Here is a 24,761-nt window from a genome sequence, read left to right on the forward strand (position 1 = left end):
TTTTATTTTTATTTTTGGGTATATTGTGATATTTTGTTTTTCAATTTTTATTTTTTTTATATATAAATACAATTAATGTTTAAATATTTTAAAATATTTGAATTTTATGAATTACACGATGCAAACTTATAATTTTAAAAATATTTCACAATGTTTCAAATAAAATTGTTGGAATTAATTTACTTATGACATATTTAATTATATTATTTTTTTGGGAATAAATTTGTAAGTATTATAAAATATTATATTAGTTTTTGGGGTTCTTATTTAATGAAGAGTTTGTATTTTTTTAAGTGAATATATTATTTTAAATATTTTTTTTCTTAAAAAAAGAAAATATATTATTTTTGTTGGAGTTTTTAATTTTTAGTTTCTTATTATAATTTTTATAATTTTTCTTTGCAAACAATAGTGCATATTACTATTCAACATAGTCTCACACCTAGTATTAGGTTATTAAAGTAAAGGTATGGAGGGTTTTATCACTTTTGGTTCAAGTGATATTAGTGGTTCTACATTAAGCATAAGGACAATATTGCAACATTTATTGTAATTCCCATACATATCATTACCAGTGATGATGAAATACAAGACAAGGGGATGAAGCTTGGAGTATGAAGCATTGTCATTGAGTAGATCAAACAATGTTAGATAATTCTAGAGGTTGGCCTTAGTTTGGTGATCCTAGGTTTGTTAAGGACCTCTTTTCTAATTGTTAGAAAACCCTTCATTAGCATGAAGTAATATATTTTTGAGATGGTTTATGGGAATTAAAGAAGGGGTTGACACCTAGAGGAAGACTTTATGCAAATCAACAACCTTCCTTGCACAAGAGAAAGACAAGGCATGTGAAATTTCCATCACCACTATGCACCCATTCAAGCACTTTATTGTTTTCCAAAAAGAGGTGGAGATGATGTAGAATGCTCCAATGCGTGTGTAGTAGTTATGAAAATTTCACATCCCCTGTCTTTCTCTTGTGTGAGGAAGGTTGTTGATTTGTATACAATCTTCCTCTAGGTGTCAACCCCTTCTTTTACACCCCTAAAGCATCTCAAAAATGTCTTGTTCCATGTTAATGGGGGGTTTTCTAAAAATTAGAAAGAAGTTCCTTAACAAACCTACAATCACCAAACTAAGGCGAGCCTCTAGAATTATCTAACAATATTTTATCTACTCAAGCATAATGCTCCATACTCCTAGCTTCATCCCCTTGTCTTGTTAATCAATAAAAAATATAATACATTTTTATATATGATTTTTATTTTATTTATTATAAAAATATTTTGATTAAAAAAAAATAAAAAAATCCTTAGATTCATTTCCATAAATGATACTTCGTCTATTCCCAATTTCAAATCAGATCACGTGTTACACACACACACATATATAACACCCCTCAAACTTTAAGTTAATATCTTTCTACATTAATACTGAATGGTAGATGCTATTATGAATTTGGCATAAATTATGATGATGTAATAATGGTTGATTGATAAGATGAAGAAAAATCTTCCCTTATATCACTCCAAAAAAATCCCTAGGGGCTGATTAATAAGATTTAATATGATTGGAGAGAAAATCTATTAAATCACTCAGTGTAAGGAAAAACACTGATTAAGGGTGAATAAAGTGTCACAGGATAAAAGGGCGAGCTTTAAATAAGAAGGAAAAGACACTTTTTTTTTGAAAAAAAAGGAAAAGGAAAAAAATAGAAAAGCCTAGGCTATTGGATTGGAAAACCCTGAAAAGCGGGACACCGCTGAGGAAAGATCTACTAGGGAAGCAAGGATAAAATACTTGATCTGCAATCCCAAAGGGATTCCTTGGCAATTGAATATCAACTTGGGTGTGGGGAGACTGGTGGATTGGTTCATGGATGGGAGGACAATGTGTTTTTCTCAAGTACAGTTCCAACGATGGGTACAATGAGAATATCCAATGGATACAGTGAGCATATCTATTTTTATTTGAAGAGCATCAAATTTCTCTACAAGCTGGGTTGGTGTCACTTTGTGATTGCACCTTTACTATTTTACGCTCTTGACCACCAATATTAGGATACTTCATAGTGAAACCAAAACAACAAAGACTATACTGGAAAGTAATCCAAAGTAAACTAGAGACCACTCAGACCCTCACCATAGTAGACACAACTAACAAGCACATAATATATGCATTGTATTTAAAAAATTCCCACCAAACCCAAAAACAACCAAACAACAAGGGCATATTCCTCCCTCCAACCGACAAACACCTTGAAAAAAATATGAAAGAAATCCTTGATGGCATAATCTCGGCTCATGAAATACCTCACTCTTTGAAATCCTGACGAAGGCTAGGGATGTTGATGAAATTGGACTTATCCAAAGCAGATGATCACTTACATTGGCAATTCCTCTTTCGGATGCTAACAACAATTGTATTTTCTTAAGACTAGATATGATGGACTAGATCCATTGTAATAATCCCTCTCTTTTCTATTATTCTCAACAGATCTCCCTCAAGGAATTTCAATCCATCCAAGGCTTGAGGTAAGGCGCTTCCTTATCCCCATTCTTGTTTATTATCACAATAGAAGACTTGGTCCATTTTCTTCAAGAAGCAAAGTGAGAGGGTCACATAAAAGGAAAACTATCCCTAAAACTGATCTCTCGGTGACACACCAGCAATTTGTTAACAATAATATGCTCTTTGGAGAATTAAAAATTTGAGAGATTAAAGCCTTGCATGTTATTCTGGAAAAGTTTGAGCTAGCCATAAGTATTTTGTTTCCTTCCTGTTGTGTCATTTTCTTACTTGCTGTCACATCCATGTCTTGCTATTGTATTTATGCTACAGAATGAACAGGGGAAAAACTTGAAAATTGGAGATAGAGCGGAGAATTAAAGGAACGTAGGAGTGATCAGGTGTGGGGAGACTAAATAGGGAGGACAGAGCTTCATATCGGATATACAAGGATTACATGAGCTCTAAATTTAGAGAAGGATCGTAGAGGAATCGAGACCAAATCGCAATCGTATTGGCATAGGATAGGTCATGGCAGTCAGGGGTTTGATTTTCATTTAATATTACAAACATATTTTAACAAAGGAAAACTTCGTAAAACTCGACTTAGTCGGCTTGAAATATTATTAAAATAGGCAGATAACGCTTTTGGGTACAGAAGTTGTGTATATATAGAAGATGTGTATATGCAAAGGTTGCGCCCATATAGAGGCTGCATTTTTGTGCATATATGGAAATTGTGCATATACGGAAGATATGCGCATATCTTCTATATATTTGTCACTTTCTTAGATGTGCATATCTTTCATATATACACGTCTTTTATGTATCTACATCGTATATATGCCAATTCCATATACAAAAATTGTGCATATACGGAAATTATGCATATACAGAAGATATGCACATATTTTTGGTATATCCAGAACTTTCTTATATGTGCATATCTTCCATATATGCACATCGTTTATGTATCTGCATCGTGTATGCGCAAATTCCATATACAAAAATTATGCATATATGGAAATTGTGCATATACGAAAGATATGCGGATCTCTTCTGTATATACATAAATTTCGTATATGCGCAAATTCCATATAAGTTCTTCGATGTAGCTCAGGGGAACTAGCAAGCTTCTTCGCCGTAGCTCATGGGACTAGCTAGGAATCAATTACACCATAGTGACTTGCTTATCACTACTTATGGGAATAGGGAGGAGTCATGACTCAATAAGCATCCATCATGCAGTTCTGCCCACACTTGCCTTGGTATTTCATCTACTTCAAAGTGCTTTAAAACTAGGCGAGTAAGAATGCCAGCTAGCAAGCGCCCGTCCGAGCGACCTTCATACATCTTTGGGGGTTCAGGGATCAACCATGGAACCCAATCATTTTTAATAAAACTTCATTCTACATCCGGGCCCCCACGATATATTTTATGTTTGAGGATATTGGGAATCGAGTATGTGTGGGAAAGAAATGGCTCACATTCCAGTAGGGAAATTCCTGATTCCATTAGCGGAATGACTGAAATATCTTATCTATGTTGCGGTAGTTTTCCAGATGCATGAATCAGACGTGGAATCCAGTCTGAAAGGCCATTTGCGTGCGTTTTACGGCTACTTGAAACGCCCAAGCCTTGTCCCCTGAATATAATCCTAAGAATTTCTTGAATTTACTTATTGGGTGGGGGGGGTGGCGGAGGTTTTCACATCTTTCCATAGAGAAATTGCGCATATCCGGAAATTGTGCATATACGCAAGATATGCGCATATCTTTCGTATATGTGCATCTTTTGTATATGTGCATCTACCGTATATGTGCAACTTCCATATATGCACATATCTTCCGTATATGCATAAATTTATTATATGTGCATATCTTCCGTATACGCACATTTTTTATATATCTGCATCTACCATATATGCGCAACTCCCATATACAAAAATTCTGCATATATGGAAATTGTGCATATACGGAAGATATGTGCATATCTTCCGTATATGCGTAATTTTCATATATATGCATATCTTCCATATATGTATATCTTTTATGTATGTGCATCTACCGTACATGTGAAACTTCCATATATGGAAATTTTTCATATACAGAAATAGTGCATATACGGAAGATATGTGCATATCTTTTGTATATGCGAAATTTTTCTATATGCACATAGCTTCCAAGTATATGTGCAACTTCCGTATATACACATAACCTCCATGTATGTGAAACTTTAGTATATATAACATTTGTATATGTGCATCTTTTGTATATACGCAACTTCCGTATATGCCTAACTTTCTTATATATATATCTTCGGTATATGCATGTCTTTTATATATGTGAATCTGCAGTATATGCGCAACTTCGATATACAGAAATTGCACATATGCGGAAATATGCACATATAAAAAAGTTATGTATATACGGAAGATATGCACACATATTCCGTATATGCACAATTTTTGTATATGTGTAATTTCCATATATAGAAATCGCATATACAGAAATTGTGCATATACGAAAATATGCGCATATCTTTGGTATATCCCTAACTTTCTTGTATGTACATATCTTCCGTATATGCACATCGTATATCTATCTGCATCATATATGCACAAATTCCATATACAGAAATTACATATATATGGAAACTGTGTATATACGGAAGATATGTGCATATCTTCCATATATACATAAATTTCGTATATGCATAAATTCCATATACAGAAATTGCGCATATACGGAAGATATGTGCATGTCTTCCGTATATAAATAAATTTCTTATATGTGTATATCTTCCGTATATGCACATCTTTTATGTATGTGCATCTATCGTATATACGCAAATTTTATATACAAAAATTGCGCATATATCGAAATTGTGCATATACACAATATATGCGCATATTTTTCGTATATGTCTATCTTTTGTATATGTGCATCTACCGTATATCCGCAACTTCCATTTATGTGCATATATTCCATATATGCATAAATTTCTTATATGTCCATATCTTCTGTATATGTAAGTCTTTTATATATGTGCATCTACCATATATGCACAAATTCCATATACAAAAATTGTGTATATAGGGAAAATTTTCGCATATCTTCCTTATCTTTCGTATATGCATAACTTTCTTATATGTGAATATCTTCCATATATGTACATCTTTTATGTATGTGCATCTACCATACATGTGCAACTTCCATATATGGAAATTTTTCATATACGGAAATTATGTATATATGGAAGATATGTGCATATCTTCTGTATATGCGAAACTTTTCTATATGCACATATCTTCTAGGTATATGTGCAACTTCCGTATATACACATAACCTCCATGTATGTGAAACTTTAGTATATATAACTTCCATATATGTGCATCTTTTGTATATGTGCATCAACCGTATATGCGCAACTTCCATATATGCACATATCTTCCGTATATGTGTAACTTTCTTATATGTGTATATCTTCCATATATGCATGTCTTTTATATATGTGAATCTACAGTATATGTGCAACTTCCATATACAGAAATTGTGCGTATAAGGAAATGTGCACATATAAGAAAGTTATGTATATATGGAAGATATGCACATATCTTCTGTATATGTACAATTTTCGTATATGCGCAATTTCCATATATAGAAATTGTGCATATACAAAAGATATGCACATATCTTCGCTATATCCCTAACTTTCTTATATGTTCATATCTTCCGTATATGCACTTCGTTTATGTATCTTCATCGTATATAAGCAAATTCCATATACAAAAATTGCACATATACAAAAACTGTATATATATTGAAGATATGTGCATATCTTCCGTCTATACATAAATTTTGTATATGTGCAAATTCCATATACAGAAATTATGCATATATGGAAATGGTGCATATACAGAAGATATGTGCATGTCTTCCGTATATACATAAATTTCTTATACGTGCATATTTTCCGGATATGCACGTCTTTCATGTATGTACATCTACCATATATACACAAATTCCATATATAGAAATTGTGAATATATGGAAATTTTGCATATATGCAATATATGCGCATATTTTTTGTATATGTCCATATTTTGTATATGTGCATCTACCGTATATGCACAACTTCCGTATATGCGCATATATTCCATATATGCGTAAATTTCTTATATGTGCATATCTTCCGTATATGCATGTCTTTTATATTTGTGCATCTACCATATATGCGCAACTTCCATATACAAAAATTGTGCATAGATGGAAGATATGCGCATATCTTCCGTATATGCGTAACTTTCTTATATGTGCATATCTTCCATATATGTACATCCTTTATGCATGTGCATCTACGGTACATGTGCAACTTCCATTTTGGAAATTTTGGATATACAGAAATTGTGCATATACAGAAGATATGTGCATATCTTTTGTATATGTGAAAATTTTCTATATGCACATATCTTCCAATTATATGTGCAACTTCCATATATACACATAACCTCCATGTATTTGAACCACCTTCTGAGAGTTGAACCATGCTCTGATACCACTTTGTAACACCCTCCTTCCACATCTACCCAAGTAACCATGCTAACTGGAGTAAAACATAAGACGAGAGGCTACTATGATTAGATTCGACCTCCTATGTGACTTGTTGTAGTGGTTACAACCACCCTCCAAAATTTTTACTTAGCTTCGTTTTGGAACCTCCCTACCAACCTTTCACATTAGCATGTCTTGCCTTGTCAAATATGTTGGCATTCTGATTCTAGTTTGGCTCTATGGTACAGGTGTTGTACTTGATGGCAACTCACTCAAGTGGCAAAACTCTGTTCAGGCTCTCAGAATGATGAGAATTATGAGGTTCGCAGGTGAATGGTTCAAAAGGTGCGGACCCGCAGGTTTGTCGTTCATGAAGTGCGGTCATACTCGCAGGTTACCCGTTCAGAAAGTGCGGTCCCCCAGTTCACTCACTTCAAGGCAGAGAAGTGCACTCACATGGGGTTTCTTATGTTTGGCCCGTGGTATTTAGCCCGTCGTTCATGATCCTATGGTTTGGCTCATGGTATTTAGCCCGTCGTTCATGATCCTATGGTTTTGGCCCGTGGTATAGGATCTAATTTAGCCCCGGTTTGGATCCCTTGTATTGGTTATTGATGGTTTTGTCCCATGGTGTGAATAAGGGCTTGACTATAAATAGGGAAGGAGATCAATTGGCTGAAATATATTTGAAAGTTGAATATCTTAAGATCTGAATTTTGGGTTATCAGTTTTAAAAGCTAGATCTAAATGAAGGTAAAATTTAAAGGCGAATCTATTGCTAAGTCGTGATCTCTCGGGCGCATGATCAGATCTGTGGATCTGACTGTCTGTGGTACATTGGAGGACTGTTAATTTGGCCCTAATCAGAGGTTCGCAGGCGATCTACAGCGTGAGTGCGGGGGTACGCAGTACAGAAGAAGGCTCAGTGCGGGTATACGCAGCACAATTGAAGGCGCAGTGCGGGGTAGGCAGTTCAGAAGAGGGCGCAGTGTGGGTATACGCAGCACAGCTGAAGGCACAGTACGGGGTACGCAGTACAGAAGAAGACGAAGTGCGGGTATACGCATTGTAGCTGAAGGTGAAGTGTGGGTATCCGTAGGCTTATTTTGGTGAAGTTGCAGCCCTGTTTTGAAATATTTGTTGGCTACCTGTTTTCTATTTGCTGTTGTGTTTTGGGTTTAGGTTACTGGTGTTGATTTTCTGTTTACAGCATTCTGAGAAGTTTGGAGTGGCTCATTGGTTTGATTGTATAAGGGGATTGGTTGATTCACATGTACTTGATGTTTATTTGATGTTCTTGGATCCAGTCTGAAAATTAATGAGAAGTGGTCCTTGAAAGAAAAGAAGTAGGGGGTTGTAGCTCCCTTCCAGGAGAGACTGGAAAATGAGAGAGAGTTGTAGCTCTCTGCAGGTTGCAGCCTGCCTACTGGTAAAGGACTGCACCAGTACAAAATCATCGTAAAAGGAGTTTCGAATTGAAGGAAGATAGAGACATATTTCAGCAGGTGGTTTTCACCCACATTGGGTTTCCACCTTATATCTGGTGTTCTTTGGTGTGACTATCTGTTTTTCTTGTTTATGCTCATTATTTTATGACATACAATATCTGAAGAACAATTCAAAGTATAAATATATTGAAAAGAATTTGATAATACTGATTCACCCCCCCCCCAGTATTATTTCCAACAATTGGTATCAGAGCAGGTCCTTCTGAAGGAGCTTGATCGCTTGAAGGAAGATCTATCATCATGAGCAACTACGAAAGGGAAGCATCAATCAAGCCACCGATTTTTTATGGGACAAACTTCGTGTATTGGAAGGTAAGAGTTACTGCCTATCTTCAATCTTTGGGTACAGAAGTCTGGGACATCGTAGAAGCAGGGTATACTTTTCCATCAGCTACTCCTACAGATACAGCTGAGAAGAAGAAATATGAAACAAATGCAAAGGCAGTCAATACTCTTCTAGGATGTCTATCTCAATCCGAATTTGTGAAATTTATGCAGTATAAATCCGCAAAAGAAATATGGGACAAGATTGTTATGAGCTATGAAGGAGATGATTAGGTAAAACGTGCAAAACTTCAAACCCTCAGGATTCAATATGAAAATCTCAAGATGTATAATGATGAAAGTGTGGCTAACTATTTTCTTCGTGTGGATGCGATTGTTAATTGTATGAAAAATTTGGGTGAAGAAATAAAAGAGGCTATTGTGGTTGAAAAAGTTCTAAGATCTTTGTCACCTAGGTTTGAATCTAAAGTTTCTGATATAGAAGAAAAGGAGAATCTACAACATCTTAAAATGTCGCAACTACATGGAATTCTAACTGCTTATGAAATGAGGAAAGGAGGTCCATTTGACAGGAACGAGGTTGCCTTCAAAGCTTCAGGAAAAGGAGAGTACTATGAATCAGGACATGGGTCAAAAGAAGAAGAAGAATCAAATTTTGTCAGAAATCTTCAACGGGGTGCTGGACGGTTCAGAGGTAAGTTACCCTTCAAATGCTTTACTTGTGGAAGAGTAGGTGACTATGCTGCCAAATGTCCTCATAAGGATAATATCAACAAGGGAAAGGAACCTATTAGATGGAACAAGAAACGGAATGCAAATAAGAAAAGCTACTACACTCATGAAGACAGTGATGGTCTATCAAATAGTGATGAAGATGAACGAGGTAATGACTATAAACTTTTAATGGCCTTTGAAGATGATGATTACATGGATGCTATAGATTTGGATAGTTTTTATGAAGATATTTCTAGACTCAAGACATGTATAGAAGAAAAGAATGTGATCATTGATACTCTACAATTTCAAATTGATGAAAAAGAAAAATTTCTTGAAAAGTTAGAATGTGAAATTGTTGGCCTTAGAAAAGAAATTCAGAAAACAAAGGCTATTAATCTTAAGTTTGTCAAAGGATCTGAAACTCTGGATGAGATCATCAATGTACAACGTTCTCCGCTAAACAAGACAGGTCTGGGGTATAATGGAGAAACATCTCAAGCATCCACCTCAAAGAGTTATCTTGATGCATCAAGAAGGAATGAGCAAAAGCACAGTGGAGATCACCAGGTAAAGCAGGGATGAATTACATCAAGAACAAACAAAGACTACCAGGTAAACCAGGGGCAATCTGTCTTAAGGGTGAACAAAAGCTACAACCATCCACAGGTAAAATCTTCTCAATTTGCTTCAAGAATGGATGACAATAAGAATTACAATCATTTGTGCAGTAGATTTGATAACCGCAGAAGTTTCTTCAATGGCCAATGTTTCTCCTACCATAACTTTGGTCACAAAGCAGTTCAATGTGTTGCATATAAAATAATCATGACTAGAGAAGCTCAAAAACAAAGAAGTATGAGTGGGATTACAAAAAGGACCTATAACAACTTTTCGGCTCTTGAAAATGAAATTGAATGTTCTATTTGTAATAACTTCGGTCATGAAGATTCTGAATGCAGGAGTAGATTTCAGCAGACAAAAGAACAAGCCTCAAGCACCAGAACATGGAGAATAAAGGAACCACAATCAGAAAGATGTGGGATAGCCTTTTATGCAGAGGGACAGGAAAATCTATGGTACATCGACAGTGGATGTTCGAAGCATATGATAGGTGATAAAGAAAAAATTGAATCATATTCTGCTTTAGAAAAGGGAAAGAAAGTTTCTTTTGGAAATGATACTCCAGTAGCTATAAAAGGAAAAGGCACAGCTCAGTTGAAAGAAAAGGTCAAAGCTGGAAATGTTTTGTATGTTGATGGCTTGAAGCATAACCTTCTGAGTGTCAGTCAGATGTGCGATCAAGGAACCGAGGTAATATTTCGATCAAATGGATATAGTGTTTGTGATCTTGATACAGGGAAAACAGTGATCAAAGGTAGAAGAACTCCAAATAATCTATACATATTTGAAGAAGGACAACAAGAATGCTATTTGAGCAAGGATGATGAACATTGGTTATGGCACCGGAGGTTGGGGCATCTAAGCTTTCACAAATAAAGAAGGCATCCAAATATCAGGCAGTTCGTGGTCTTCCAGATATCAAAATTCCAGACAACACCATATGCAAATCATGTCAGTTTGGTAAGAAAATCAGAACCAACTTCCCGGAGAAGGAAGGATCAGCCAGCAGGTCTCTTGAACTAGTCCATACAGATGTATGTGGTGCTTTCAGGACAAGGTCACCTCGAGGAGAAGAATACTTGATATTATTCATTGACGATTTCTCTAGGTTTGTTTGGTTATGACTTTTGAAGCACAAAGACGAAGCATTCGAAAAATTCAAATCCTTCAAAGCCTTGGTTGAAAATGAATCAGGTTACAAAATTAAGTGCCTCAGGTCCGATAGAGGTGGGGAGTTTACCTCAAATGAATTTTTCGATTTCTGTGAAGAACATGGGATAAGAAGGGAATTCTCTACAGCTAGAACTCCTCAGCAAAATGGAGTGGTGGAAAGGATGAAAAGAACAGTCCAACAAATGGCTCGTTGTATGCTTGATGAGTCTGGAACTCCCGCAACTTTCTGGGGTGAAGCTGCATATGCTGCGGTTGTTATTCTCAACAAAACAAATGTCCGAGTGAACAACACTCAAACTCCTCATGAGCTCTGGTATGGTGAGACTCCTTCAGTAAAGCATTTCCAAATTTTTGGGAGCAAATGCTATATTAAGAATACTGATGAGCAACTTGGCAAACTTGAACCTAGAGCAGATGAAGGCATTCTTCTTGGTTATTCTCCACACAGCAAAGCATATAAGTGCTACAATAAAAGACTTGGAAGAATTGTTGACAGCATTGATGTAGTGGTTGATGAAAAAGGATACATTCCTAGGAAAGTAAATCATGAAAATATCGAAGAAAATGAAGACTACCCTCAAAGACAGAATGATGAAGAAGAAGAACCTCAAGGAGCACCAGAGGAACAGATAATGATAGAAGAGAAGACTCCATCCAGGTACGTTCAGAAGAATCATCCAAAATCTCAGATTTTGGGGCAGAAAGAAGCAAGTGTACAAACAAGAAGAACAATTGTAGAAGCTTCAACCTATTTGGCATTACTCTCCTCCACTGAACCACAAAATGTAAGAGAAGCAGGCAAAGATGAATGTTGGGTCAAAGCAATGGATGGAGAACTTGAGCAGATCGAAAAGAATAGCAATTGGGAGTTGGTTCTGAGACCAAAGGATAAAAGTGTTATAGGGACAAAATGGATCTTCAAGAATAAGTTGAATGAAAATGGGGAAGTAATTAGAAACAAGGCCAGACTTGTTTGTAAAGGGTATGCCCAGCAAGAAGGAATAGATTTTGAAGAAACTTTTGCTCCTGTTGCAAGAGTTGAGGCCATCCGAATGTTCCTTGCTCTCTCAAGCTTTCAAAAGTTCAAAGTATTTCAAATGGACGTGAAATCAGCCTTTCTGAATGGAGACTTAGAAGAAGAAGTATACATTGAGCAACCAGATGGTTTCATTCTTGGAAATGATCCAAATCTTGTATGTAGACTGAAAAAGGCTCTCTATGGTCTTAAACAAGCTCCAAGGGCTTGGTACTATCGTTTGGACAAATATCTTCATCAACAAGGTTTTTCAAAAGGATCAGCAGATAGCAATCTTTATATAAAAATTGAAAATGACAAATTGCTAATACTTGTTGTGTATGTAGATGATATTATCTTTGGCAGCAATGAAGAAGCTATGAGTCAAAGCTTTGCCTTGGTGATGCAGAAAGAATTCGAAATGTATTTACTTGGAGAACTGACATATTTTCTTGGATTGCAAATCCAACAAAATGAAGGAGGGATCTTCTTGTCTCAAATCAAGTATCTCAAGCAGAGTTTGAAGAAATATGGTATGGAAGATGCAAAACCAGTATGCACACCCATGGTCACAGGATGTAACCTCAGTGCAAATGATGAATCAGCAGCAGTGCATCAACCAATCTACAGATCTATGATTGGAAGTCTACTTTATTTGACAGGTACCCAACCAGACATCATGCATGCAGTGGGAATAGTGGGAAGATTTCATGCAAATCCAAAGGAAACTCATCTTCAGGCAGTGAAGAGAATTTTCAAATATCTTCAAGGGACTCAAAACTATGGCTTATGGAATCCTAGAGATACAGATCTCACACTTCATGCTTATACAGATGCAGATTGGGCTGGAAGCGTGGATGACAGGAAGAGCACAAGTGGTGGTGCATTCTCTATGGGTTCCAGATTAGTATCCTGGTGCAGTAAGAAACAGAGTTCAATTGCTTTGTCTACAGCTGAAGCGGAATATGTGGCTGCTGCATCTTGCTGCACTCAACTCCTTTGGATGATGCAAATCTTGCAGGAATTTCAAATCACTTGTACACAACCTATCTCCATCTTATGTGATAATACAAGTGCAATCAGCATTTCAAAGAACCCAGTCATGCATTCAAAGACCAAGCACATACAAATCAAGTATCACTTTCTCCGGGAACAAGTGCTTTAACAAAAGGTCAAGTTGGAGTATGTTCCTTCTAAGGAACAAGTTGCTAATATATTCACCAAACCATTGCCCAGGGAGACCTTCGAATACCTCAGGCAAAAGCTAGGGGTTGTTGATGCATCATCTTGTTGTTGACTCTCTTCTGATTGTTGGTTGTACGCAAGGTTCATCTCGGGTATATGCGTACATTTGCTGAGTTGCGGATTGGTCGAAGATCGAATGGCACAGGTTCAGGGGGATCATATAATGCATTGTTGGCATTATGGAGGAAGTGCAGAAGGAATATTGTTGCAATATGTCTCTATCTCTTTCATGGTCATTTATGGTGTTTGGTGGATTATGGTTCTTCTTGAAGAAATTTATTTCCTTTGCAGATTTGGTTTACAGTCAGGGGGAGCATGTTCTTAGGGGAAGAATAACCCTTTGCCCTTGATGCCAAAGGGGGAGAATGACGTTGAGGATCTTGTGGTTGCCATCAAGTCCAAAGGGGGAGATTGTTGGCATTATGCTTCTAGTTTGGCTCTATGGTATAGGTGTTGTACTTGATGGCAACTCACTCAAGTGGCAAAACTCTGTTCAGGCTCTCGAAATGATGAAAATTATGAGGTTCGCAGGTGAATGGTTCAAAAGGTGTGGACCTGCAGGTTCATCGTTCATGAAGTGCGGTCATACTCGCAGGTTACTCGTTCAGAAAGTGCGGTCCCCCAGTTCACTCACTTCAAGGCAGAGAAGTGCGCTCACGTGGGGTTTCTTATGTTTGGCCCGTGGTATTTAGCCCGTCGTTCATGATCCTATGGTTTGGCCCGTGGTATTTAGCCCGTCGTTCATGATCCTATGGTTTTGACCCGTGGTATAGGATCTAATTTAGCCCCGGTTTGGATCCCTTGTATTGGTTATTGATGGCTTTGTCCCATGGTGTGAATAAGGGCTTGACTATAAATAGGGAAGGAGATCACTTGGCTGAAATATCTTTGAAAGTTGAATATCTTAAGATTTGAATTTTGGGTTATCAGTTCTAAAAGCTAGATCTCAATCAAGGTAAAATTTTAAGGCGAATCTATTGCTAAGTCGTGATCTCTCGGGCGCATGATCAGATCTGTGGATCTGACTGTCTATGGTACATTGGAGGACTATTAATTTGGCCCTAATCAGAGGTTCGTAGGCGATCTACATCGTGAGTGCGGGGGTACGCAGTACAGAAGAAGGCTCAGTGCGCGTATACTCAGCACAGCTGAAGGCGCAGTGCGGGGTACGCAGTTCAGAAGAGGGTGCAGTGCAGGTATACGCAGTGCAACTGAAGGCACAGTGTGGGGTACGCAGTACAGAAGAAGACGAAGTGCAGGTATACGCAGCGTAGATGAAGGTGAAGTGCAGATATCCGCAGGCTTATTTTGGTGAAGTTGCGGCCCTGTTTTGAAATATTTGTTGGCTGCCTGTTTTCTATTTGTTGTTGTGTTTTGGGTTTAGGTTACTGGTGTTGATTTTCTGTTTACAGCATTCTGAGAAGTTTGGGGTGGCTCATTGGTTTGATTGTATAAGGGGATTGGTTGATTCACATGTACTTGATGTTTATTTGATGTTCTTGGATCCAGTCTGAAAATTAGTGAGAAGTGGTCCTTGAAAGAAAAGAAGTAGGGGGTTGTAGCTCCCTTCCAGGAGAGACTGGAAAATGAGAGAGAGTTGTAGCTCTCTGCAGGTTGTAGCTTGTGTACTGGTAAAGGACTGCACCAGTACAAAATCATTGTAAAAGGAGTTTCTAATTGAAAGAAGATAGAGACATATTGCAGTAGGTGGTTTTCACCCACATTGGGTTTCCACCTTATATCTAGTGTTCTTTGGTGTGACTATCTGTTTTTCTTGTTTATGCTCATTATTTTATGACATACAATATCTGAAGAATAATTGAAAGTATAAATATATTGAAAAGAATTTGATAATACTGATTCACCCCCCCCCCCCTCTCAGTATTATTTCCAACAAAATACACAAGCTTTAGTGATTTTCTAGCAGATTTCCAGCCTGTGCATCAGAGCTTGTTGCATCCCCCTCATAGGTTGTTTCTCCAGACTTGGTCTAGCTAAAGGTTGAGCATCTCCCTCAAGAAATTGTGCAATTCTAGAGGGGAACCAACCTTCCCTCCAAAAATTGCGCAATTTTGTCTGGCAGCCTATTGGGCTCCAGAATTGCGCAAATATGCCTGTCATTGTTCACTAGAAAAATTGCGCAATTCCTCCCAGTAGGACTGCTCAACCCAGAAATTGTGCAATTTTGGGGAGCAGTCAGCTGCTCTGCCTAGAAATTGCGCAATCCCTCTAGGTAGCTAGCCCAACTCCCTCCCAAAAATGTGCATTTTTTCCCCTTAGTTGAGCAGATTGTTGCATGTGCAGTTAGGTTGACTGGTTCCCTCCAGACTGAGCAAAACTGATTTGCATGCATGGACTGCTTCTCCCAAGGCAACATGCAAAGGCATCCCTTGATTTAGGGATCTAGTTTTAGCAGCTGGAGGTTGTATGCAAAGATCATTTCAGAAACCTCCCACTAAGTGTCGCTCTTCCTAGATTTGTGGCATGCACGTCACATATTTTATTTTATCAAAACTCATGAACCAGACGCTACAAATCTCTTTCCTCACATTGACCTTGTAGCTCTAACAACCCACATTGCATCTACTAGTCGTTGACACATTCAACTTGGTTATTTCAGGGTAAGCCCACTTTTCACGTCTTGCGTTGTGTTTCTGTCGCTTTTTGTGTTTTTCTTTGTGTGAGTGTTGTCTGCATGATTTTGGTGAGTGCTTGCTGTTGTTTTGATGTATGTTAGCTTGTAGAAGCACCATTTCAATTTTCATTTTCATCTCACTGTTATCGCATGCATGAAATTGTTCTTTCACGAACAATCGCCATTGCAGTGACTCGCTTCACACACATGCATGCTTTCTTGTATTTTGAATCCTTCACTTGTTGTTTTCATGTATGATCATTCAGTCTTTTTCTCACTTGTCTCATCATGCATTTATAATTCTCATGCTTTTAGTCACCCATCGGCCAATTTGAGCTGCCTTGGCCCGTACCGTGCCTTTCCTGGCTAGAACTGCACATTTCTAGAAGCAAAGGATCTGCCTTCCCTCCAGAAATTTCCCAAGTCTCGCCCAACACTGAACTTCAGGTTTTCATTTCACAATTCTTGGAGGTAGTGTTCTGCTGGCCACAAAAATTGTGCAATGTAGTTTGTTGGTTGCATGTCACTTCTGACAAAAATTGTGCATTGCGCAGCTTGAGTCCTCAGGAGGCTAGGCTGGATTGTGAATTGTGTAGTTCTAGCATTCAGTCAGACTTCCCACTTTATGATGTAGTTAATGAAATCAACCGACATGTGTTCAATGTCATGAATGTCATCTCTGTGCTGAGGAGTTCAAACTGCTCAGTTGGGCGCGCAAAATTTTGAAATGAAAATTCAAACTCAACAATCCCGCGCTCAAAATTTTGAAATGGAAATGAAAACCGCAGAGTGCTTCGTAATATCTATTTCGATTAGAGCAGCAACACAGAAGGGGTCATCTACTTGGTTTACAGGATTCAATGCAATTTGGATGGAGAGATGCATCATCTCTCTAAACTATAGAGATCTTGATGAATGATGTGGGCCCATGGTCTTCCATTCTCACAGAGTCCATCAACATGGCGATTGTTATTCTCTTTGAAATCCAAAGTCAATGTCCTATGAATAAAATAAAGTAACTTCACAAGACTTGATCCGAGAATGCTACTATGGACTTCTGCTCCATCGTAACACGAATTACCTCATTTACCATGGTGTCCAACGAAACTTGCACGATGCTAATCATGCTCGATATTATTCAATTTTTCATCATTTTTCTTGCAACTTCAGATTAGCGCGTGTACTCGAAAACAATATAAATGCATGAAGATAACCTATTCATAGAAGTATAGATCTACAAACAAACACACAACATTCTGAATCAATCTTATATTTATTAAACTCAAGTTTAGTTATAGACCTGACTCTGCCCTGTGCACTGAGCTACATGGGTCCACGTACTCAGCTGCAGACTCTACCAGGCCTCTGCGCACTCAGCTAAAGAGCCTCTTCCTACCACTACAACCCAATACCTTCAGATCCACTTCTATCTTCTAACCATGCCTTTGCATCTATTTATTACTTCCAAAAGCTCTGAGACCCCCTTTACACATAGAGCCTCGCTCTATTTATACAATCCCATGGTCTGAGAACCATGGGTAGGCCGACATACTATACATTAAATTACATTATTTTAGGGCGGGCAACCCTAGACTCTCACGCTCTGTGCCCGCATTTTGCAGGGTATTTACATTACACTTGACCAAAACTCACGTTGTTATCTGGTAAATGCAGTCCAGCTCATCGTTGCTTTCATCGTCGTGCACTAGTTCAATTTAGCATGCTCTTTTGGCTAGGTCTAGCGGAATTACTAAATGTACAGACTTTTTCTCGAATATCATCTTCCACTTCTTCGGGTTGATGACTCCATTCATATCAGTGGCCTAGTCTATTCCTAACAATGCGGGATAAGGATTGCTATCATCGACAATCTCTATTACTTCAAAGTCTATCTATGTGCTTGCGCCTTCGATATCAATTGTTACCCCTTGCAACCTCCTCATGGGCAAAATCTTCTATTAGTTTGCCATTCTTAATTGAATAGGGCACCACTGTAATGTGGGCCTGCCCATGCATTCCCATGTTTGCTTTGGTAACACATTCACATCCAATCCTATATCTAGGATGACTTGATCCATTTCATATTTGCCAGTCTACGCCGTTAATCTCATTTCCCTCCCGGTGCGCAATGCATGCTTCCCAGTTTCCAGACTACGCGTGATTCCCCTAACCCTATGCACCTAGTGATCAACTCCTGTAATCCCTTAACTGCCTTATTGTTGCACAACAATTTCATGCATGTCTCCAAAAGGGTAGTAAGCACAGAAGGATCCATCCCTGGCTCTGGTTGATCCATACTACCTTAAGTGGAGGCCTCCACGAAGTTCTTCATAACTTCCATGAATGTCTCCTTTGCGCGTTCTGCGTCAAACCCAGGTTCCTTTGTAGGAGCCTTGTGAACCCATGTATCTTCCTCGAGCTACTTCCCCTTATCCTCCCCTGTGGTCTTATCACTTCTGAGTATCATGTTCACATTTGGGTCTTCTTCGCGGGGTTCAGACCTCATCATTTGTATATTATAAGTCGAAGGAGGCTGGAGTACCCCTTTCTCGCACATCTGTGTGATCAATGTAGGAAAATCTACCATTTCATTAGCAAAGTCACCATCCTGTGTCAAACCATGGTTTCTCTTGGTGGTTTCACACCCACAAGCTTGGGTACAAAGCCCACAGACTTGGGTTCTTTATCCACAAGTCACTTTTGTGTGCCAATTGTCAGGCCAGGTTAGCTCAGAAATTAATGAGCGCAAAACAACTGAGTGATATTATTCATTAGACTATTAATATTTATACATATACAAAAACGGATCAGTTCATCTTCTAGATGACTGTCCGGCTTCACCTCATCCGTTTCGGATTAGGTGTCAACATTCCCCCCCTTAATCTGAAGGGATGTTGGTGAGTCCAAGCATCGTTCTGAATCTTTCAAGCTTTTCTCTTCCAAGCGCTTTGGTGAAGATGTCCGCAATTTGCTCGTTTGTGGAACAATGACGGAGATGGATTGTTTTGGCCTCAACATGATGTCGGATCAGATGATATTTAGTATTGATGTGCTTAGTACGATCATGGAACTTTGGATTCTTGGCCAACTTTATTGCAGATGTGTTATCAATCATGAGTGGAGTAGATTGTATTTGTTTTACTTGCAAATCTTCAAGAATTTTCCTGAGCCACACAATTTCTTTCGTTGCTTCAGCTGCTGCCACATATTCTGCTTCTGTTGTGGAATCTGCTGGTACTGATTGTTTGCGTGATCTCCAGGAGACAGCTCCTGATCCAAGACTCATAGCATATCCTGAAGTAGATACCCCAGTTTCTTTGTCTCCATCGAAGTCTGAATCAGAGTATCCAATCAAGTTGAAGTCGTCCACCTGTGTATACTTGATTCCAAGGTCTTGAGTTCCCTTCAAGTACCTTAGAACTCTTTTTGCAGCAGACCAATGTCCTTCACAAGGCTTTTGCATAAACCTTGAGAGGATTCCAACAACAAATGAAATGTCTGGTCTCGTAGTAGTGAGGTAGATGAGACTTCCTACAAGCTGTCTATACTTTGTTGCATCCTCAAATTCTTTTCCTTCAATAGATGTGAGCTTCAAGTTTTGTTCCATTGGAGTAGAAAGGGGATTGCACTCTGTCATGCCAAATCTGTTTAACAAATCTCCAATGTATTTCTTTTGAGAAAGAAATATGGACTTTGGATTTTGGGTTACTTCAATGCCAAGATAGTAATGAACATAGCCCAAATCAGTCATTTCAAAAAAATTTCCTAATTATTTCTTTATGGATGCAATATAACTTTCATTGTTCCCTGTCATTAAAAGATCATCTACATATACCACAAGATATACAACTGTTTTGCCAACTTTCTTGACAAATAAAGTTGCATCATCAAGATCAAAATGTTTGAAGTTGAGTTTCAGAAGATGCTCAGTTAGTTTTTCATACCAGGCTCGTGGTGCTTGTTTGAGGCCATACAAGGACTTCACAAGTTTGCATACTTTGTGTTCATGTCCTTTCACAGCAAATCCTTCAGGTTGGGACATAAAAACATTCTCTTTTAGATCTCCATTCAAGAATGCAGTTTTTACATCCATTTGATGGACTTTCCAACCGTTCTGAGCAGCTAGTGCAAAGAGTGTCCGGATGGTGGCCCATTTTGCTGTGGGAGCAAAAGTTTCCTCATAATCGACCCCTTCCTTCTGTGCAAAACCTTTTGCCACAAGCCTAGCTTTGTGCTTGTCAAGTGAGCCATCAGCTTTGTACTTGTTCTTGTAGACCCACTTGCAGCCAATTGGTTTGGTTCCAAATGGAGGATCAACCAGCTTCCAAGTGCCATTCTTTATGAGGGCATCATACTCCTTCTGCATCGCTTCTTTCCATTCATCATGAGAAGCAGCTTCTTTGAAGGAAGTTGGTTCAAAATCTGTAGACAAGTTCAATTCACAATCATAAGTAACATCCATATCAACAGGTGAATTAGAGTTATCTACATCACCTCCATCTTGTCGGTTTGAATTTCTGGTTCCTGTTTTTCCAATTTCATCAGGATGAACACTTTCAAGTGTCTTTGTCAGCCACTTTGGAGGACCTTTCTGAGATGGTCCAGGCTGTTCTGTTGATGGAGTTGGGTCTGAATCAAGATTGAGTCTCCCAATTCTATCAATTACATCACTTAAAGCATCATCCGTTGTTGGAGTGTCATGCAGGGGAGATTGTTCTTCAGAAGAAGATTCCACATGTTGATCTAGTATAGGAATCCCCCCTTCAAGATGTGGAATCTGATTATCAAACTCTTGAAATGATTTTGGTTTTGTGAATCTATCCAAGCGATCAAGTTGCCGCTCAACAACACTGTCAGATTTGGATGATTCAAGAAAAATGACATCTCTAGATAAAACAAACTTTTTATTTACTTCATCATAAAGGCGGTATGCTTTAGATGTGTTTGAATACCCCAGGAAGATACACTTACGACTTCTAGCACCAAGTTTGTTTCTATGTACCTTTGGTATTAAAGCATAACAGGTGGAACCAAATATCCTGAGATGTTTTACCAAAGGAACATGTCCATACCACAATTCATAAGGAGTCTTGTTTCTTATAGCACTAGATGGACATCTATTCTTTATATATGCAGCACATAGAACAGCATCAGCCCAAAACATTGTCTTTACATTTTTGAAGAAAAGCATGGATCGTACCATATTCAAAATTGTTCTGTTCATTCTTTCAGCTACACCATTCTGTTGAGGATTATAAGGCACAGTTGTTTGATGTTTAATCCCATGTTGGCGAAGATAGTGTTCAAATTCATTTGATGTATATTCTTTTCCATTATCAGTGCGAATAGACCCAATATGAGATTGTGCATCATTTTCAATCCACTTATGAAAATTCTTGAATGTTTGAAAAGCATCAGATTTGTTCTTCAATAAATAAACCCAACACATTCTGGTGTAATCATCAATGAATGTCATGATATACTTATTTCCATTTGCAGAAGGAATAGGCATTGGACCACATAAATCTGAATGAATAAGTTCAAGCTTCCTATGTGCTCTTGAATGTGAATCATGAAAAGACTGTTTTCTATGCTTTCCTAGAATGCAAGCATCACATTGTTTATGTTTTCTAGGAATTGTAGGCAAACCAGCAACACCATTTTTCTTCAACAAGCGGAGACTATCATAGTTTAGATGTCCAAATCTAGCATGCCATAATAAACTTGATGGAAGTGTACCTTCATCATGATGAGAAATATATGAAAAATGTTGTGCATGAGCAGAGGTTCCTTGCAGTTTAAGAAGTCTTTCTTCTTCTATACCCCTCATGACAAGTGAATGGTCAGATGCCTTTCTTACCTCAAGCTTTCCATCAAACATATGAATGGAGTGACCTTACTGGCGGATGTGGACCAGGGACATCAAGTTTCTCTTGAGCTGTGGGAGATATAGAACATGATCCAGAAGAAAGTCTGGAAGACCAGGCAGTTTAAGCCTGACTGTGCCAAGCCCTGATGGCTTGATTTTTGACTGATCTGCAAAGTATACTGCTCCATCAACATTATCAGTGAAATCTTCATAAAAGTCTTTCCTATGAGTCATATGACAGGTTGCTCCTGAATCAAGCAACCAGTCATTTTTCGAAGAAGTAAGTGAAGCATTAAACAGATCTTCATTTACTCCAATGTTACATTGTGCCTCAATATAGTGAGCGGATTCAGGTGCTTTACCTTTGTCTGAGTCATTAGTTTTACCTTTCTGCTGATTTCTTCTCTGCTCAATCTTTTCCCATGGTAGCTTGCATGTAGAAGCATCATGAGATCCTTTTTGTTTGCAGCGAATGCAATGTAAGTCTGCCTTTTCTTCTTGAGGGTGTCTGCCCCCCCTGCCTCTGAAGTATCTTCTTCTTTCTCTTGAATGCATACTGTAACAAAATATCTCTGCCAAAAACTTCTGTAAACAAAATCCTTCTGAAAAAAAATATCTCTGCCAAAAACTTCTGTAAAAATATCCTTATATGATTCCCTTATGCATTATATATATCACTGTTCACATATATATATCATTGTTCAAAAATCAAAGAGCGCTCAATACACTGTTCACTGCTCAAATACACCACTGTTTAAAAATCAAAGGGCGCTCAAATAGTGTTCACTGCTCAAATACTGCTCACATATATCACTATATTACTGTTTAAAAACAAAAATGAGGGCGCTCACTGCTTTTCCATATATCACTGTTTAACAAAAAATGAGGGCGCTCAATATATCACAGTTCATGCAGTCACCAATATATATTCACCATATACCATTGCATATATTCAAGGTTAATGTCAAATTCTGCAGCCATTTTGGTTTATATTGCAAATTACAACGCATTGTGGCACAAATGTATTTGTGGTTCTCAATCAACAATTGAAGTGTCACAATTCCATAACGCTCACTTCATTGAACGCTCGCCTCACTTCATACAATCAATAGCACCGTTAGAATACCAAAAAACGTTGTAAGAATGCGTTGTAAGTTGATACAAAAAATGTTAAATGTTTTCCAGAATAACGACAGGTGTTTTTGGAGCCACACAGATGCCCTCGACACTAGCTTCTTCCGTTCCAGCAAAGGCACCTTTAATTGTTACGCACGGGCTGCGGTAACACAATGCGGTAACCAATGTATTCACAACACAGTGAGCTTTCAATATATATATCACATGAAAAAAAAACGCTGTCACCATACTTGCAGTCACATTTCCTTAAGACCGTGCTCAAAAAAAGACGCAGTCTCAGCTTGCATCATTAAAAACGCAGTCTTCTATTCAGTTCTTATGTCATCAACGCAACGCAATCTATCAACGCAGTCGCAGTCGCAGTCTTCAAAACAATACCACGCATGCTTGCATCCATTCTTCAATATACCGCAGACTTTAACACAATACAACCCAGCATTTCCATATAATACAATACAACATAGTTTCAATACAACGCTGATGTACAATACCACACTTCCGCTGCGGAACTTTGTTCTTATCACAGTTTACAAATAACGCAGCATCAAATACATTAACGCAGCACCAATTCATTAACGCAGCATCAATACATTAACGCAGCATCAAATACATTAACGCAGTTTTCATACCAGTATTTCCAGCAGTCATGGCATTACAAACGCAGTTTTCATTACAGCAATTACCATTTACAAACTCCAATATCATTTTTCAAAAAAAAACGCAGTTGCATTTTCACCAGAAACGCAGTCATGGTTATGACAACTGAAACGCATCAACGCATACTTACATTCAACAGCGCATTCCACTCATCAACGCATAGAGCTGGACAGTCATGTCAGTCCAGGGGCGCTCAGATCACTGCCAGAAGCACGCAGTCTCAGGACAGAGGTAGGTTTCATGAGGCAGTAGAAACCTGGCAGAGGCAGGAGCTATTTCTGGGACCTGTGCTCTGATACCATGTCAGGCCAGGTTAGCTCAGAAATTAATGAGCGCAAAACAACTGAGTGATATTATTCATTAGACTATTAATATTTATACATATACAAAAATGGATTAGTTCATCTTCTAGATGACTGTCCGGCTTCACCTCATCCGTTTCGGATTAGGTGTCAACACCAATTCTTCCAAAACCCACTATCTTAGGGTTTGGAGTACTTCTCAAGCTACAAATATCAACACTTTCTCTTAGCGAGGGAGGTACCTCCAACACTAAGAAGTCTCCATCAACTTCATTCGATGACATTAACCCATATGGCATCCATCATTGCAGTATAGTTTGTAGAATTAACCTTGTAATATCAATAGTTCCTTTGCATCATCTCATCTTAACCTAAAGACCTAAACACTTCCATAGGGCTACTCCCCTTAAAGCTAGACTCCCTCTAAGTATACACGGTCTCCAATGACTTAATCTACTACTGACCTCATGTCCTACAAGGCTAGTCTAAGTTGCAGTAGAACATGTTCCATCATCAACCCAACTCAATCCTACTAG

The sequence above is a fragment of the Pinus tabuliformis genome, chromosome 1_1 (genome assembly GCF_031772625.1).
Source record: "Pinus tabuliformis cultivar Carrire ecotype Pingquan chromosome 1_1, CPIR1, whole genome shotgun sequence".
NCBI classification, from domain to species: Eukaryota; Viridiplantae; Streptophyta; class Pinopsida; order Pinales; family Pinaceae; genus Pinus; species Pinus tabuliformis.